The sequence below is a fragment of the Tympanuchus pallidicinctus genome, unplaced genomic scaffold (assembly GCF_026119805.1).
Source record: "Tympanuchus pallidicinctus isolate F22 unplaced genomic scaffold, pur_lepc_1.0 scaffold5, whole genome shotgun sequence".
Lineage (NCBI taxonomy): Eukaryota > Metazoa > Chordata > Aves > Galliformes > Phasianidae > Tympanuchus > Tympanuchus pallidicinctus.
The window spans coordinates 66,771,971-66,790,673 of record NW_026294769.1 but is presented as its reverse complement, the minus strand read 5'-3'; positions in this window follow the sequence as shown (position 1 = coordinate 66,790,673).

The following is an 18,703-nucleotide window of genomic DNA, read 5'->3' as shown; positions in this document are numbered from 1 at the left end:
CATCATCAAAAACATAGTCTCTTAATAGTGTGTGTGAGCTGGATGTTGTTTATATAATTTCAATTTTTTTATTTCCAGAGTCTATTTTTTGCACCTTTGAGCATGTTTGCATGCATGTTTGCACCTTTGTGTATGTTTGAAGTGAATATCTATAAGGACTTATCTGCTCCTGAGCTCCATTTGGCAACCTGAACTTAACCTTAGCTTTTAAGTAGAGTGCTATGCTGTATGTGTAATCATACAGTATGTTCACAAAGCCACAATACCTCTTTTTCCCACTGTATATGACCATTCTAACCTGTTTTAATCACATGGAAAATACAAGAAAATCTGACTTTGCACTCTTATTCCTTATACTTATCACCAAACTGCATTAATGCAGTTCAAATGTATTCACAATTCCAGATGCTGTGTTTATAAATAATTTGAAGGGAGAGCAGGTGATAGGAAGAAAAGCACACATCAGATAAATATCTCTGGTTTCTATTTGGAAAATCTGAAGTAAAAAAAAACAACAACCCTGAAGTAACCAAAAAAGCATACTAATTTGGAAGATTTGGCAAGGTGTAGCTGTACACAGTTTCATTTTCCATAATCCCTCATTTGTCAGGCACGTGGCTTGTGTGTGTATTCTTTCTCTTTGTGCAAACTTTAACAAGTATGCATATAAATGTCTTTATAGAAGTAATATATCAGAAGACATTATGGAATGTAATAGATTAGAGGATAGTATGACTATTATTCTCACTACATTACTTGGGTCCTGGATGTCCTGTTGTGACTGAAATTGAGATTCAAACAAATCTGACATTCTTTAGCCCATCACCTTTGATATTTTTCACTGACCTTTGCCTCTTCCAGCCTGTTGCTCAGAACAAATTTTCTCATTAAAATTATTTGAATAAAATTGAACCAGGAAAGCAAATCTGTTTTAAAAAGTTCCACTAAATGAAATTATTTGCTGTTGAGTTAAGCTTGGGTGCATTCATAGGAGCAAACAGGCTGGCAGAACTACAAGGGCTGCAACCTCTTGCAGACTCATGAATGAGCAGTAGAGAGCAGACCATGAGATCTTCTGCTGGCTTGTAGTCTGGGGAGTGTCCATGTTTTTTTCAGCCTCAGCCAAAACTTTCTGTACTGAAGGTATTCACACTTTCACCTCAGGTGGACAATGTAAATCTGAATCAGAAAAGGAGTACTAAATAAATAAATATTTTCTATATGCAACACTCTCATCCCTCATAGTTCTCCAAACAGTCCGAATTATGCTCCTTGTCTTCAAGTACTGACAAAACACAAATTTAATAAAACATACATGTTCTTCTCTTAACACCTAGACTAAGACTTGCAGATTTCCCAGGTTGCTGAGTTTCCCCGGAGACCTCCTTAGTCATACAGACACAGCCATTGAGGGAGCTCTTTGAAGATGATGTATTTTCTGTCAGCAATCTCCAGTGAGGCAGGAAATTCCTTCCATCCTTCTGTCAAAAGAAGTAATGCTCATGTTTGTTGTTCTTTACTGCATGAAGTGGTGACAAAAGTAAAACCAAGTCCATGGTGTGGTAACAGATGAGCAGAAGTGCTGGCACAACCTCCTTCTATTTCAAGATATCAATAAGGTTGGAAAAGAACACTGAGTTCATGTAGTGCAAACACCAGTCCATCCAAAATATGTTCACTAAACCATGTCCCCAAATGCCACATCTTCATGTTTCCTGAACACCCCTGATGACTCTACCATCTCTCTGGGCAGCCTGTGCCAATGCCTCACCACTCTTTCTGAGAAGAAACTTTTCCTAATATGCAAACTGAACCTCCTCTGGTGCAACTTCAAGCTACTATTTCTTATCCTACTTCTCAGCTTAAGGAATAAAATGAAGAACCTGGTATATTTAAAATTTGGATTCTTTTAAATGAAATGTTATAGCATGAACCACCACAGCTCCCATAATTCTACAAGAAAACAATGGCCTCCTAAAAGGTTTGTGGTAGGCTCAGAGCAAAGCATGATGAATGACTTCCAGAACATTGCGCTGTCAGGAGGGAAACAATTTCTCCATCTTCAAAAGCAGGAGTATGTTGTCTTTGATTTGAGGTTTTTGGTTGTTGAGCTGCTAGGAAGATGTGATTCTGTGCAGCAGAGGGCAGTCAGTAGCTGACAGATATACACATGCCCACACACAACTGGTAAACCCGGATCACATGCACACAAGCACCTCTTCACAATATTGGAAGGATACTGTCCATATTAGGATATGTCAAAAAAAGGACTATCAAGTTTAAAATCTCTGCAGATAAGTCAGTCGCTCCCACTCTGAACTACTGAGCTAAGAATACTGAGTTTCTTATACTGGGCAGAGGACTGGGGTCTCTTTATCTCTGTTTAATGTATCCCCATTTACGAATCTCAGATATTCTCAATACTGCATTGCTTCAGTTACAGCAACAAGGATTAACCTTTAAAAAAAGGTGCTGGAATATTAATTCTGAATGCTGTCCATTTATGTCTTCATGAACTTCTAAACAACCAGAATCAATGAGACCAGGAGACCGGGAATCTGACCATGGCACTGGATTATCTTGTCATTTGTTTTCATCTATTGTGACTTTTTCTCTGCTTACCTTTCTGAGGCTTCCTAATAACCACTACAACACACTACCTTGAGGACGGAGCCATTACTTTAGGTATGAGTTAGATCTCTGTACATAGGAAATTATCAATATACTCAGCTTCTTTCTATGAAAAAGAAAAAAAAATCAACAAAAGCAGAGGTGAAAAGAAGAGCAGTGCAAAGAATGGGCAATTTCAGTGGTTCTGAAGATAAGGAAATTTCTTGTTAGTCTGCCTTGCTGGAGTATATTTGAAGAATATTCTCCTGTAATTCAGCAGAGGCTGATCATGCTCTTTGATGAAAGTAGTTCAGTTGTACAAAACACATCTAAGCAAAACAATCACGAGCCTGTTAGAGAAAGTCAGGTTTGGCAGTAGAATTTATTCATGCTTGATGCTATTTGGTCTCTGCCCTGGCTGATAGCAGAAGTTGCTACCAGCTGGAAGTGAACAAACATCTAACTTTTTCCAAAATCTGCAAATGATTTTGACTCAGTCTTTCAGCCTGTATCTGCCTGACATTTTATTTGGGGCATTTACAATTGCTATGCTGGGTTCTGTCAACATTACAGGAACAGTTCTCTATCTTGCTCAAACTGATGAAAGAAATCTCCAAGCGATAAATGGAAAACAGTCTGCTCATAGGGAAGGGCATTCTAAACCTTTAGTAGTTAGTAACTGGTTTATAGATTTCCTTTAAATTGCTTCAACAGCAACATTGCTTCCCAGATCACTGTCTCCCTGTTTTATGAAAGTGTTAGTCTCCGTGTTAATCCTTATGATTTTTCAGCATTTAACAGAATAAATTAGTTTGAAAATTATGTAACGTTGAGAAATGCCTTCAACTCCATATCTTACTGAAGATGAAGGAGCTAAAAGAATGCACTTTATTGTTTATGGTATAAGATACTCTAATGAATAAGCATTGTCATGTTTTGTTTTATTTTTTTTTCTTCAATATTTGCTCTTTAACTCCCAAATCCTGGAATTTAAGTATAAAAGAATGTTAATGTTCTTTCTTTCTTGTCTCCACGGGTGAAGTTTTAAAATATCGCTCATATACAAAATTTAGTCTTAAAAAACCGATGACACAAAATGGATCAATATTTAGTATTATCAGCCATCATTTAATTATATAATCTCTGAATTTTAAGCATGTCTCACAATTTTAGGGTCCTTAATTAGAAACTTTTGAGTGCTGAGAGTTAAGATTATTTCTGCAGTAGAACCCTTCAGAGTTTTAGACTCTGCAAGTAAAGCTGCATGGGAAAAAAGTACCAAGTTACTGCTGGCCCTGAATCAAATCATTTTCATGAACGCTCAGGCAGGATCACAATAAATGGTGTTTTCAGTGCAATCAGGAAGTGACAAGCAGCAACAAAAACTGAATCCAAGTTTTCTGTGGGAAATTCTCCCTGATTTCTTACGCACAATTCCCTCATGTTTGCAATGAAAGTGATAAATGGATAAACATTTTTGTTAGTCATCAGGAGCATCGCTCAAACTGCGCCTACCACGAACTAAGGACAAGGGCTCTTTGCCTGAACCTATGACATCTCCTGACTACACTTGTGACAGGTTCCTTTCCCTTTGCCTTCACATCCCAGCACTGACAAAGTGAGAGAGCTCATGCTTTTGCTGCAAGCAAAGAAAGAACCTGAAATCTGGGTTAAGCACACAAACCCTATGACCTTATATTTCCGGCCACGTTCCTGGCTGTAATTCAGTCTGAGGGCACCTCCCCTCTGTTTGGGGAAAACTTTGTTCAGGATATCTGCTGAACAGTGCAAACTGTAGCAATTTAGTCCTTCTCAAGCTTGGCTCCACCAGATGGCATGAAGAAATTTTTCCTTTTTGTAACAGTATTGAGCAATTCTGGATCACCAGAGCATACTGAGAGCCTGGATCAAGTGAGCATTTGTACATGGGGCTTCCATTATAGATGGTGGGTTATGTGGGTCTAATAAACAAGTTTAGTTCTGCACTGCATTGATAATGTGTTCAGATTCATTCCTGCTACCTCATCTCATTGCTACCTCATAGCAAGATTCATAATCAAGTCAGAGATGTGATTAAATCAAGAAAATCACAAAACGCTACATTGAGAATACAAACATGTCAGCCTTTAAGCATTTCATTCATAACTTAACTAACTTCATTTTTTGCTAAACAAAATAATCAAAGCCAAACAAAAATGATGTTACTGCATTTTTTTGTAAAAGCAGTAGCAACAGGGTCTTTTTACTTACAGTTGTTGACTGCACCATCCAGTAACCTGAAGTGGAAAGGAGGTACTGAAATATGATGAAATGACCAATACACATTCTACTTCTATCAATAGAAACAAAGGAAGAGAAACCAAAAATATATGTGTCCTGAGGATCCTGAGTACAAAGAGTCTCAGAAGATTGGTATAAGCAGAACTGGATCCCAGATAGAGCATATGTCAAAGATGGTAGTTTTGACCAAATGATCAGGAAAAGAGTGAACATCGGAGATACAGATTGGATCAAGAAAAGAAAAAGAATTTTTCAGATTTCTTGCCTTAATAAATAAAATCAGCTATTGCAAATCATGTATGTCTTCACCCATCACCCAAAATAAGAGCTAGAATGAATCATCACTATCAATAAAGTGTAGTGTTGTGAAAAGTGTATTATTCCTTGACTGTTACTTTGCTTCAGTGCAGTAGGAATACTTTATCTACTTCCAGACTTAATTCAGAAAGGGTTAACCAAAAAATCTTTGACAGGAAAGTAGAGCACAAAAAATTTAACAAAGAGCTCTCCTTTTTTTTCTGACAGATAATCATGAGACCAATTAAACTGTTTAAGAGAGAACTTTGGGCAGGTTCTTCATCCTGTGATACAGAGTTAGAAATACACAGATGTTTTTCTTAAAATATGGTACTTCTACTTACTATTTTTCTTCTATGAAGGCTTCATAGACCTTCAACTAGTTAGTTTTACAGCAAGCCTGTGAACAGCTAATTACAACATCAGTTTTATAGATGGGAGAAGCAGTTATTCAGACTAAAGGATCTGCCAAAATCACAGAATATCTGACCTACATCCTCATGAAATTGCTTGCCGACTTTGCATTCATTTTACAGTACCTTAAACCCAGGGAGAGCAGAGAGTAGAAATCAGTTAATTGTAGTCCTAGGACAGTCATGTACATTTTGCCATTACGGGAAACCTAGGTCATTTGTTATGACACTGGAGTATCCAACTGATCCTGTCATTAATCACTATGACATCACAGGACAGCTACCATATGGTGTAAAATAATCTCTTCTATGTTACAGAAATTAGATATCTTTAAAGACAAGATTATTTCTACACCACTTGGAAAGTACATTAGCTTTTTGCTTCCTACTAGAACCTTGTCTTAAAAACTCTGGTTAAGATTTATAAAGGAAAAGCAAGAACTTCACAGATGTCCTGCAAGAAAAAAGGGGGCTCATGATTGTACCTTCTGCCCATGTACGTATCTCCATCCTAACCATTTAAACCTGAACATTAAGAATCCCTCTCTTGAAATGCACCTTCACAGCAGATCAGAGGTGATAATTACTGTTCCCTCTCACACACGCTTAGTCCTGTAATTTCCTTTCCACTGATGGAAAGTTTTGATTAGAAATCTTCTCCAGTGGTGATTCCAGTGGTGATTTGAGAGATTAAGAACCATTAGACAGTGTGAGAGGGAGATGGACTGGTGGTGTGACTCTCTGCAAGAAAGGACCAGAGATTGCAATTCCCAAACTGTAGTGGACCCTCTCCCTTGCCGTGGTCAAACAAAGAGAGCTGACTTGAGAAGAGAGGAGGAATAGCAGCAGGTCCCACCTCAGTGATGCAGGCAGCGCCCATCCCGACCTATCTCGGCTCCTCAGGTGCCTCTAAGTAATAGGTGTGAAGATCTGAAGCTGGAGGGTGAGGCAGCTGACAGTGAGGTGGAGGGACAGCCTCCAAGCTTTTCTAAGGAGAGGCGATCAGCTCCACACTTGAAAACTGCCTCTTCCAGTAAAGAGAGGAGGGTGACAGTCATAGGTGACTCCTTTCTAAAAGGAAGGAGGGCCTGATATGTTGGTCTGACACCACCCAGAAGTGTGCTGCTTCCCTAGGGCATGGGTCAGGGATATCTCTAGAAAGCTTACTGGGCTTATTTGCCCATCTGATTATTATCCCTTACTGGTAGTTCAGGTTGACAGTGATGACAATGGGGGATGCTGAGAAAGCGGAGATACTGAAAGCCTTTTTTTGCTTCTGTCTTCAGTGAAAAAGCTCTCCCTCGGGAATCCCAGACCCTGGAGGTCAGTGAGAGGGTCTGGGGAATGGAAGACTTCCCTTTAGTCAGGGAAGAGGTGGTCTGGGAGTGCCTAGGCAACACCAATGTTCACAAATCCATGGGACCCAATGGGATGCATCCATGGGTGCTGAGGGAGCTGGCAGAGTTGATTGCTGAACTGCTCTTTGTCATCTTTGATAGGTCTTGGACAATGGGGGGAGTGCCTGAAGACTGGAGGATAGCCAATGTCACTCCGATCTTCAAAAAGGGCAAGAAGGAAGATCCAGGTAATTATAGGCCAATCAGCCTCACCTCTGTCCTTGGAAAGGTGACGGAACAGCTTGTGCTGGATGCTATCTCCAGACAACTGGAAGAGAAGGAGGTTATCAGGAGAAGGCAGCATGGGTTCACCAGGGGGAGGTTGTGCTTGACCAATCTGGTAGCCTTCTACAATGCTGTCACTGGCTGGGTGGATGAGGAGGAGAGCAGTGGATGTAGTCTATCTTGATTTCAGCAAGGCATTTGATACTGTCTCCCATGACATCCTTATAACAAAGCTGAAGAAATGTGGGATAGATGAGTGGACAGTGAGGTGGATTGAAAACTGGCTGACTGGCAGAGCGCAGAGGGTCGTCATTGGTGGTGCAAAGTCTGGTTGTAGACCTGTAACGCGGTCTGTTTCCTCAGGGGTCAGTGCTGCGCCCGGTCTTGAATGACCTTGATGAGGGGATAATGGCCACCCTCAGCAAGTTTGCTGATGATACGAAGTTGGGAGGATTGGCTGACATGCCTGAAGGCTGTGTTGCCATTCAGCAAGACCTGGACAGGCTGGAGAGCTGGGCAGTAAGAAACCAGATGAGGTTTAACAAAAGCAAGTAGAGTCTTGCATCTGGGGAGGAATAATTGCATGCATCAGTACAGGTTGGGGGATGACCTGCTGGAGAGGAGCTCTGTGAAGAGGGACCTGGGTGTCCTGGTGGACAACAGGTTGGCCATGAGCCAGCAGAGTGCCCTTGTGGCAAAATAGGCCAATGGCATTCTGGGGTGCATTAAAAAGAGCGTGGCCAGCAGGTCGAGGGAGGTGATTCTCCCCTTCTACTCTGCCCTGGTAAAGCCTCATCTGGAGTACTGTGTCCAGTTCTGGGCTCCCCAGTACAAAAAAGAGAGGGATCTCTTGGAAAGAGTCCAGTGGAGGGCCACAAAGATGGTGAAGGGCCTGGGGCATCTCACCTATGAAGAAAGGCTAAGTGAGCTGGATCTGTTTAGCCTTGAGAAAAGAAGACTGAGAGGGGATGTGATCCAGGTCTATAAATATCTAAGGTATGGGGGGCAGAGTGGCGAGGCCAGACTCTGCTCAAAACTGGTGGGGGGTCTGGAGCACAAGTCTTATGAGGAGAAGTTGAGGGAGCTCGGATTGTTCAGTCTGGAGAAGAGGAGGCTCAGGGGAGACCACATTGGACTCTACAACCTCCTGAAGGGAGGTTGTGGTGGAGAGGGATTTGGCCTCTTCTCCCAGGCAACGAGCAGGACACAGGGTAATGGCCTCAAGTTGTATCAGAGGAGGTTTAGATTGGACATAAGGAAGAACTATTTCTCTCAGAGAGTGGTCAGGCACTGGAATGGCTGCCCAGGAAGGTGGTGGAGTCACCGTCCCTGGCAGTGTTCAAGAGGCATCTGGACGACGTGCTGCATGATGTGGTTTAGTGCTTGTGGTGGCAATGGTGATGAGGAGATGGTTGAACTAGATGATTTTATAGGTCATTTCCAACCTTTTAATTCTATGATTCTATGATTCTATGATTCTCTTTTCTGCCGTGTGTGGAGACAGGACAAGGGGAAATGGCCAGAAATTGCAGCATAGGAAGTTCTGCACGAATGTGTGCAAGAACTTCTTTACGGTGAGGTGACGGAGCACTGGAACAGGCTGCCCAGGGAGGTGGTGGAGTCTCCTTCTCTGGAGATGTTCAAGACCTGCCTGGATTCCTACCTGTGTGACCTGGTGTAGGGAACCTGCTTTGGCAGGGGGGTTGGACTCGATGATCTCTGGAGGTCCCTTCCAACCCCTATGATACTGTGATTCTGTGATTCCAGACATTCTTCAAGATGAGTATTTTGCAATGAACAGGGTGACATATCAACCAGAATAACAACCAGATGATATAACATGAATAGAACCAGAGTTTTATTTCTAATGAAAGCGTATTACCTTCAAAATTTTAAGTTTGATTTTACATTTCATTCATCTCCATGAACTAGTAGCCTGAATGATGACATGCTTTGCTCTCATTGTTCTTCAAGCAGTAAAGTCATCATCGGCTTTCAGGACTTACTAGTCCGCCCTCACTGAAATTAAAAGAATTCTATTTTCATAGAAAAGTTGTGTCAGATCTGCTTACTGCGGTATCTAACTTCGATTCTGAGATTTGCAGCAAAATCTGGAACAGCATGTACATCTGTACAACACATTTCAAATATCCAGCATATTCAAGGAGGATCTGCAGACCTCAGCAAAGTAGAATATTAAGCATGGTATGACACTTTATAGACTTAGATTTATTAGAAAGGAGGTTAAATACCAGAGATTTGTTTCCATCTCTCATTAGATCCTATTTCCTTTTTCTTCACCTGACTGCTAATAACTCACCTTCTTGCAGGCTTTAGCTACCTATTCAAGTAACCCTTGGAGAAGATTATTAGTATTGCAGTTCGGGATTTTGGCACCCACTATTTTTGTAGATTTAGTCTTTAGTCTCCATGTAAAAGAATTTGAATGCAAAATTAGAGAGAGGCACACGTCTCTCCGTGCTTGAAGAGGTCTCCATGCACCTGCAAATATATTACCAATTTTCAAAAATACATTAAGTGTTCTGAGCTTCCTTTGTGTGCACTCATTCTGGATGGATTCCCGCTCAGGAAGATTTATAACTAATACTGAGAGTAGCAGAGGAAGGACTTTAATCACTGCCTGTTTTAATAACGGGAAACTGAGTCTCAATAAGATTAAATCCAGCTAAACTGTAAGATCATTCAACCAAGGAAGAAATTGAGCCAAGATCTAAATCAAGTGTGTTAAATACGAGATCATTAGATCATTCTCCCTTTGTCCTCTTTTTTTTTTTCCCCTTCATTTTTTTCTCCATTACCTTTGATGGGAGATTTGAAACATAACTGAAATTCCTAAAGCTCTAGTCGATCAGACTTAATTTGGTCTAATCATAGGCACAGAAGTTCCAATATTTTCTTCTTATTTCTCCATCACATTAAGTTGACCACATAAAATCTTAGAGTACTTCATTCTGAAAGACTAAAGCTAGTAGGAGAAATTATAATGCAAACCATGTGATGCTCTTTCTCTGTTTACAAGGTTGTTGAAAACTCTATTTTCCAAGGAAAAAAACATTCCTCGTGGATAACCAAGTCCAGATTCTTATTTCATTTCATTTGGTTTAAACAGATAGTAAGCATTTTTGCAGTGTTTGATATAAATTTTGCACACATACATGTTTGTCAAATTAAAACAAAAAAACAAACTAGCAAACTTTCATATCTATGTCTGTAACTGCATTTGACTTAAGGCAAATATTCCTTAAATGATACCTCATCTAAATAAAAATTTGCAGCACTGAAACTCATCTGAATACTGTTAAAATGTTTATTACTTACTGTTGAACACTTTTAATAGTTTAAGGTGACAGAAATTCAACCAAACTAAGTCAAGCCATTAACTTTCTATCAAAATGCCTCAATAGGCACGCTAAAGGTCTGTCTAACAAAGCATATAAAACAAATTACAGTGGAATTTATTGTATTGTACTGCATTGTATTATTTATTAATTTTGTGCTCTTCTCATTAGTTAAAGAAACAAACAAGAGCTTCCTTTGAAGGGATCTGTTGCTCTCTCTTCCAGTTGAGTATATCCAAGACCAATTCATTTCAGTTCTCTCTCATGTGGTCTACAAAATGGACACTGAAATGATAGCTCATGTGGATTATAATCTTGATCAAGCAGCTACAAAATTATAAAATACAGAGGTGAACTTTCTGATATTAGGAATGAAACAAGTTCATGTCTATTTATCTCCCTAGAACTTTTCCAGTGTGTCCAAAGTGGCTTAAAGAAAACAAGGAAAGTGTAATGACATGGAGCAGATGTATGCCCACCGATCAGAACTGTAACCTGGAAAACTCTCTGACATATAGTAATTCATTAAGATGCAGATATTTGTCTGTGTATTTGTCAAAAGAACATTTTGTCCGAGCATATTGAGAGAATTAATTTTAACAAGTCATATCAAATGAATCTCTAACTTAAATTGCTAAGGTTATGATCATCCTGCTGTCAGGAATTTTACTTAAGAAACAAGTGAGTAAAATTATTTGGCGAAAGGACAGTTACATGTTACGTACTTGTAATAAATGTAAATGGTTTATATTCTAGAAAATACATAAAGTAAGATACCAATTTTAAATAAAAGAAGCAGTTCATTTCTGTTACGTAGATACAGGATTATAGTATACAAGGCTAAATAAGTATGCAATAGACACATGAAATATAATTTATGTAATAACTATGTAATATAAATATAGTAGCCTTTAAATAGTTAAATAAAATATAACCTATGGATTGAAAATTTGATTTGATTGCTACACAGTTCTCTCATCTGTATTTTTTTTTTTTTTAATGGCAAGCACACATCAATCATTTAGTCTACCTAAAATCTTAATCCAGTAGTATTAATTAAATATTTTTCTTTTCCTGGTTGAAAAATACATAAATCAGCTAACTAATTGTGGTGGGTTTTTGTTGTTGCTTTTTAATGAGTAGGCAAAAATACTCATCATTTTAAATTGTTTCAGTAGGCATTCTGTGTTACTCCAGCTGAGACAACATTCGTTGATTTCAGTGTTGATGTAATATTAGGAAAATGAATTCATTCTACATTAACAGTAAGTTATAATATCATTCTTCAAGTCTTAAACATGTTGCTTATGAAAAATTTCTCACTACTTGTGCTTTTTCAGATGTTGCCACCTTAAAATTTTCAATGACATAATCTTCCATTTCTAGTAAAATTAAATTTTCGTATCCTCTAATATGAACTGATATAATTAATTGCATATTCCAGAGCCAGTACTAATGTATAATGCTAAGAACAGGAATGTATGACTGGACAGATTGGATCAAGTTGTAAGTCTTCTTGTTCTGCCTCTAATGGTAATCACTGACAAATAAGTACGAGTATGAAATTAAGTTTCTGGTAGAAAAGAAAGCAAACCTATAGCAATTCATCAGTATTGTAGACTGTCTGAACTTCATATTGCTTCCAGAAAACCTCTAAGATCTGAAATATGGAAATTATTAATATGTAAGTATTTCTGTTGGAAGAGGAATAGAGAAGTTTAGAAATACTAATGGCAATTTCCTTTGGGTAAATCTTCTTGAACATCTGAAAATGCTTCCCCAGCTCATAAGTCACAACACCATTAAACAAATCTTGATTGTCATCAATGATGAGGTCTCATATGTGATGAGCGTCCTTGGAAATGAGGCCAGCTTTTTGTTTCAAAGATAGCTGGCACTTACATCACGTAAAACTTTGTATATATTGAAATATGGTTACTGATGAAGAAAAATAAAAGGAAGATCTACATGCTGTAGATCAGATACTACTGGAGGTTAAATAGGCCCAGTTCTAAAGAACCTGGAAAGTTCTGCTTAGCTGGTATATCTAATCTCTGAGGATGTCTCCTATTTTAGCTGTATGTTTTCACAGATGGCTGAAGTTTTACTGCTGCATAACCCAGCAGGATGTTGCTGAAGACAAAGATGGGTTTATGCCAGCTACACCATGGTCAATCAAATGCCTTGGTGGTATGCCACTTCCTATTTGGATTTCAGCACCGCTTAAGTAGCAGTTAGGTACCTGGGCTGCTTCTGTACACATGCTAAAGTATAAACTAGTGTGGCTCAGGAAGCAATGAGTAAGAGGGGAAAGTGCAAAATTTTCTAACTTATTAGTCAATGAAATTACATTTAAAGAACAAGAGAGTCTGGATGTCAACACAGGATAAGGATACTATAAAGATTCCTTCCTGAGAACTTTTATTATGTATAATTTCTTAAAGGAAAAATAGGAATAGTGAGTCACTTGCAATTTTTTCCAGATAAGCATGAAATGCATCCAACAAATAATAGGGCAGCCAGGTACTAGATCTATGTTATGTCAGTCAAGACAGCAGCCAGCTACTTGTGGTTGGGAAACGGAGTCCAAACACTCCACAAGAAGCTGGAGTGACACATAAAACTGGAGTTATGTTCCTTCTCTCTATTAAAAATACATCTTTGATGCAGCATGATTCACCTCTTAGGTGTATAGCCAGATCACTTCCTCTATTTCAGCATCATTTTCACAGCCAGCATCTGACAAGCTCATTTCCAAGTGGTCTGAATGCCAAATGTATAAGTCATTGCAAATGCAGTTAAAAGGAAAGTTCTCAATTTTTTCATTGTTCTGCTAGGCTCCAAGATATAAATTTGTATTGGCACACAAAATGACCTTTATCCAAGAAAACTTCTTAAGAGCGCTTAATCTCCGAGCTCTCCCTCTACAGTGTTCACTGTTTTTGTCTAATAACTACAAGGAATAGACAGAATATTTCAGGTATGTCAGAAGAACTATGCTGGAGAAAGGCTTTCTTGGTCTTGCAGCTCTTCTATTCAGACCTCACGATCCCTAGATAGTCCAGCTGATTCCACCAAATGCCAAGTATAGTTGTCATTGTTCGAGAGTACTTCCAGAGTACACGGCGCCAGACATTAAAACTCAGAATGCATATTTATCATGTTACACAGCATTGGATGAATGCCCACATCTGTTCCTCATACTGACTAGACAAAAAATGGGGCAGAGTGAAGGAAATAAAAATCACCAATCTCCCACACGTAAAACAAAAACCTGTAAACCTTGTGACCTTTAGCTAGAGCATTGCTAGTTTCTCCATTACAGCACATGTTCATAAGTATCTCACTGCTAGTTGTTTCTAAGAAATAAACAGCTTCTTCTCAGAAGGGATGAGGTTGTTACAATTTGGAGGTCAGAGATCAAAAGACTTTCAGGGAAAGTGTTTTCTAATCACTGTATCTCTCTATTCTTAACTCAAATTCAACTGCACATCAAGAAAACTGGGGAAATGTAAGTTTCTGAGCCAGAGTCTTGCCTAAGAGGGCGCCTTTCCTGATGACCAGAGATGGGAGGTCTGGCTTTCTTGTTTGCCTCTTTTTCTTGGCAATTGAAGGCTCTATATCCATCACAAAATGCTTCACAAAGGGGAAGAAATTGTATCAGTTCTCACCTGTAGTGGGGGAAAGTGTAGCACAGGAAAGTATGTACTTTTGCTCAGTGTTACATAAAAGGCTGATTACTGACCCTCTATTGCAACACCACTTGTTTATTCCAAGGCAGCAGAGCTGCTTCCAGTCTGAACTCAGCTTTTTGCCCCCTTCTTCTCATAAAATACTCAGGACAGGTTCTCCATGCAGACTTCACTTTGTTCTTGATTTGTGATCTTTTTTACCGTTTTCAGTTTTAAGGCTGCCAACTATTTGGGAAAGAGATCTTGTTTTTCTCAACATAGACTACTACACAGGTCATCTTTTGCAATATCATAGCTGAAAACCTGGATATGCCAGGAATCAAACTGTCAATACGCTTACTTGCATGTGATGCAAGGCTATCCGGTTTTGCATTTTATGAATAAAATTGAAGGCTGCAGCAGAAAAACAACATCAACAAAACCAACAGAAAATTAGCAAGGATAGTAATTTTGTCAGGAAAATACATTGTTCCCTGAAAACATTTTTCTCCTCAAAATTCCATCACTGAAAATTTTAGTGAGAAGATATTTTGGAAGCAATAAAATCCACTGTGAGAATAAATTGCCCTTTTAAAATCACATGAGAAAAACCAGCCAACTAACTAAACAAAAAAACTTATTCTCCATTTTTTAAGCTCACAAAGTCTGGTACAATTCTGATAAAGAAAAAACAAAACAAAACAAAACAAAAAAAGAAACTGCTCCTTAGCAAAATATTTTTTTTATGTGTCGATAATACAACATTCAGAGAAAAGAATTAAAAGAAGAAAAAATTAGGACCCCTTCAGAAAATTATAAGATAATCTTTCAGTCAAAACTTATCTAAGAGAAAGCTCGGTAAGAAATATAAGCTCTGCTCTGAAAGTAATGCCTGCTATTTTATTATGTTGGCCCACAAAATCAGAGGTGGGTATTGACAGTAGAAGCTGAATATTCCCACCAATATTCTATTACATTTTGTTGCTGTGAGACAGATGGCAGCAGAAGGGCAGTCTGACAAAATGATGTCTGACATGGACGTGTGTATGAAGTAAAGGTGTGGAATTGAATTCCTCTGTACAGAAAAAAAAAACCATTCACTGATGCTTGCTGAACGTTTATGCAGACCGAAGAGAGGTGTGTTTTATCAGTGGTGACTGTGATATGACAGAAAAAACATGTTTTGGATGGCCATGCACAACTTTCACACCACAAAATGAAGAATGCATTGATCATCCTATCATCCATGTAATTTGGCAGATTACAATCAGGGAACTGTGTACAAAGATGAATATCAGTGCATTGGAAATCATGCTGGCAACATTGCAATATCACAAAGTTTGTGCCAGTTGGGTATCATGAGTGCTCACATAAGAATAGAAAGAACCCCATATGCAAGATTGTCAGGACCTACTGAACCAATACGAGTCTGAAGGTGACAGTTTCCTGGTTCACATTATTACCGGTGACAAGACGTAGCATCACCACTATGAGCCACAGACAAAACAGCAGTACATGGAGTAGGAACATGTGAATTTCCTGTTGAAAAGTTCAAGATGCAGTTCTCAGTGGCTAAAGGGATGTGTACTGTCTTTTGGGATATGAAAGGGGTGATCTTTCCAGATTGCCTGGAATGCAGACAAACCATCAACTCTGACTGCTACTTCATGACACTGACTAAGCTGAAGATTTGAACTCCCAAAGTTAGGCCGCAGAAGAAGACAACCTTTCTCTTGAAACACAGTAACACAAGGCCTTGTACATGTTTGAAGACCATGGAGAATGTTGCCAATCTTGGCTGGGCAGTTCTACCACATCCACCCTATAGTCCAGATATGGTCGCTTCTGACTTCCATCTGATCAGGCCAATTAAAGATGAACTTCATGAACAACATTCTCCTAGCAATGACACCATAAAGCAGCTGTGAAACGATGGGTCATTTCCACAATTTTTACAATCGTAGCATGCAGGCTTTTGTTCATCACTGGTGATAACACACAGCTAATGGTGGTGACTGTGTTGAAAAATGGAACTTTGTGGTTGAGAATTCGCTCTATCAGATAGTGTTATTGTGCTTTTTGTATATCTGTTCTAGCAAATTTTTGTATATCTGTTGTAACAAATATTGTGCTTTTTGTATATCTGTTGTAATAAATAGAAGACATTATTTTTGGAGCAAGCTACATATCTTCATGTCACCATATTCATTTTCAGTGCCTTGGTTTCCCCATGCAGTGTTCATACTTTATTCTGTAGAAATGGTTCCTTTGCTCTGCAAAGCTGTCATTTACTTGCCTTCATTGGACAATGCAATACTTTCCCGTATAAAGCGAAGTAGGAGGTCCAATCACTCTGGACATATGCACTGAAAATGAGCAGTACTGATAGTAGGTTACACAACAATGGAAATTTTTCTGTCAGTTGAAAAAGCTGATCTTCAGAATTTACCTTTATTTATAAGAAATGAAGAAAAAATAAACCCATTATTTGAGCTGGAAAACTAAGGCAAAGGAGTTCAGTGCTTAGCTCTGATTTACTTCAGTGGAAGAAAGAAAGTATCACAAAAGAAGAGCATAACCATCTCGTGGAAAATCTCACAGGAAACCTGTGGTAAAGTCACCCTTGAGCTCATGTCTTGTGAGTTCCTACCTAGCAACCAGTGAATGCAAACTACATCCATGGTTGGTATATGAAATCAAAACACAAAAGATAAATGAAATGCTTTCAAAACACCTCAAGCACTAACAATTACTGCTCTTCTAGTTACATTTTTGAGGATTTCTATACTTCTCAATCAACCACTAAACTGAGGCTCAACTAAAACAGTATATTTCTTTCTCACCTTCTATGTTCATGAAGAGGAAAACAGTTGAATTCAGGAAATTTAGAACTTCTGACTTCATTGTAACTCTGATTCATTACTGCATGAACCAAACAATGCTAAGGCTCTCTGTAGGCTGATCATAAATTAGTAACCACTCCTTACAGGTATGGACCAGTCACATCTTCCACTTTCTTTCAGATGAGGTCCATTAAAGGCACAATATACAATCAGTGCTCACCTATGCAGTGCCCCTCATAAGGAAGAAAAAAAAAGAAGAGAAAGAATAATGCCCAAATTAAAAACAATCGTCATACATGTGGTGAATTAAGACTTTTTAAAAACACATTGCTAACGTCAGGTACCATGTTTAAAATGGAAAGCAAGGCAAAATCTTTGTAAAGTATGTTATGAAAGGGCAATCGATATTGAGTGTATATATATATATATATATATATATATATATTTTTTTTTCAAAAAGTAGCTGAAACATAGCAAATGAATATTTGCTTTTCTGGAAGATACTTGGAAATAAGTGCTTATATGTATGGACCATGCTTGCATTATGGCTGATAATGGTCCAGGATTGGAGCAGGGGCTGTCAAAAAAGAACTGCAGAAAATAGTTGAGAAGAAGGAGTAAGTATGGGAAAAGACAGCAAGTTCTGAGTAGCTTACATTTATATTTTGAAGTAGTAAAAGGAGAATACCTAAGTATACAAGTTTCTGATTTGGTAGAAGGAGAAGAGCCTTCTACTCCTGATTTGTTCTGCTCATTATAAAGATTTTTCCTATGTGATGCTCCCTAAATTTCATTGAGTCTGATGAATCACAGAATCACAAAATGGCCCGGATTTGGAAAGGACCTCAAGGATCACAAATCTCCAACTCCCTGCCACAGGCAGGACCACCAACCTCCCCATTCAATACTAAACCAGGCTGCTCAGGGCCCCATCCAATCTGGCCTTGAACACCTCCATGGTCGGGGCATCCACAACCTCTCTGGGCAGCCTGTTCCAGCACCTCACCACTCTCTGGGTAAAGAACTTCCCTCTGACATCCAACCTATATCTTCCCTCCCTCAACTTAAAACCACTTCCCCTTGTCCTGCAGTTATCTATCCTTTCAAACAGTTGATTCCCCTGCTGTTTGTAGGCTTTGTTCAGGTACTGAAAGGCTGCAAATTATGTCACCCCGCAGCCTTCTTTTCTCCAGCCTGAACAAGCCCAATTTCCTCAGCCTATCTTCATAGGGGAGGTGCTCCAGTCCCTTGATCATCTTTGTGGCCCTCCTCTAGACCCTCTCCAACAGCTTCCTGCCTTTCTTGTACTGGGGGCTCCAGACCTGGACACAGTACTTCAGATGGGACCTCACAAGAGCAGAGTAGAGGGGGACAATCACCTCCCTGTCCCTGCTGGACACTGCTCTTCTGATGGAGCCCAGGATACCATTTGCTTTCCGAGCTGCAGGAGCACACTGCTGGCTCATGTCATGCTTTTCATCTCCCAGGTCCTTCTCTGCAGGGCTGCTCTCAAGGACCTCTCCTTCCAGTCTGTATGGATGCCTGGGATTTCCCCGGCCCAGGAGCAAAACTCTGCACTTTGCTGTGTTGAAACTCATTAGGTTCATC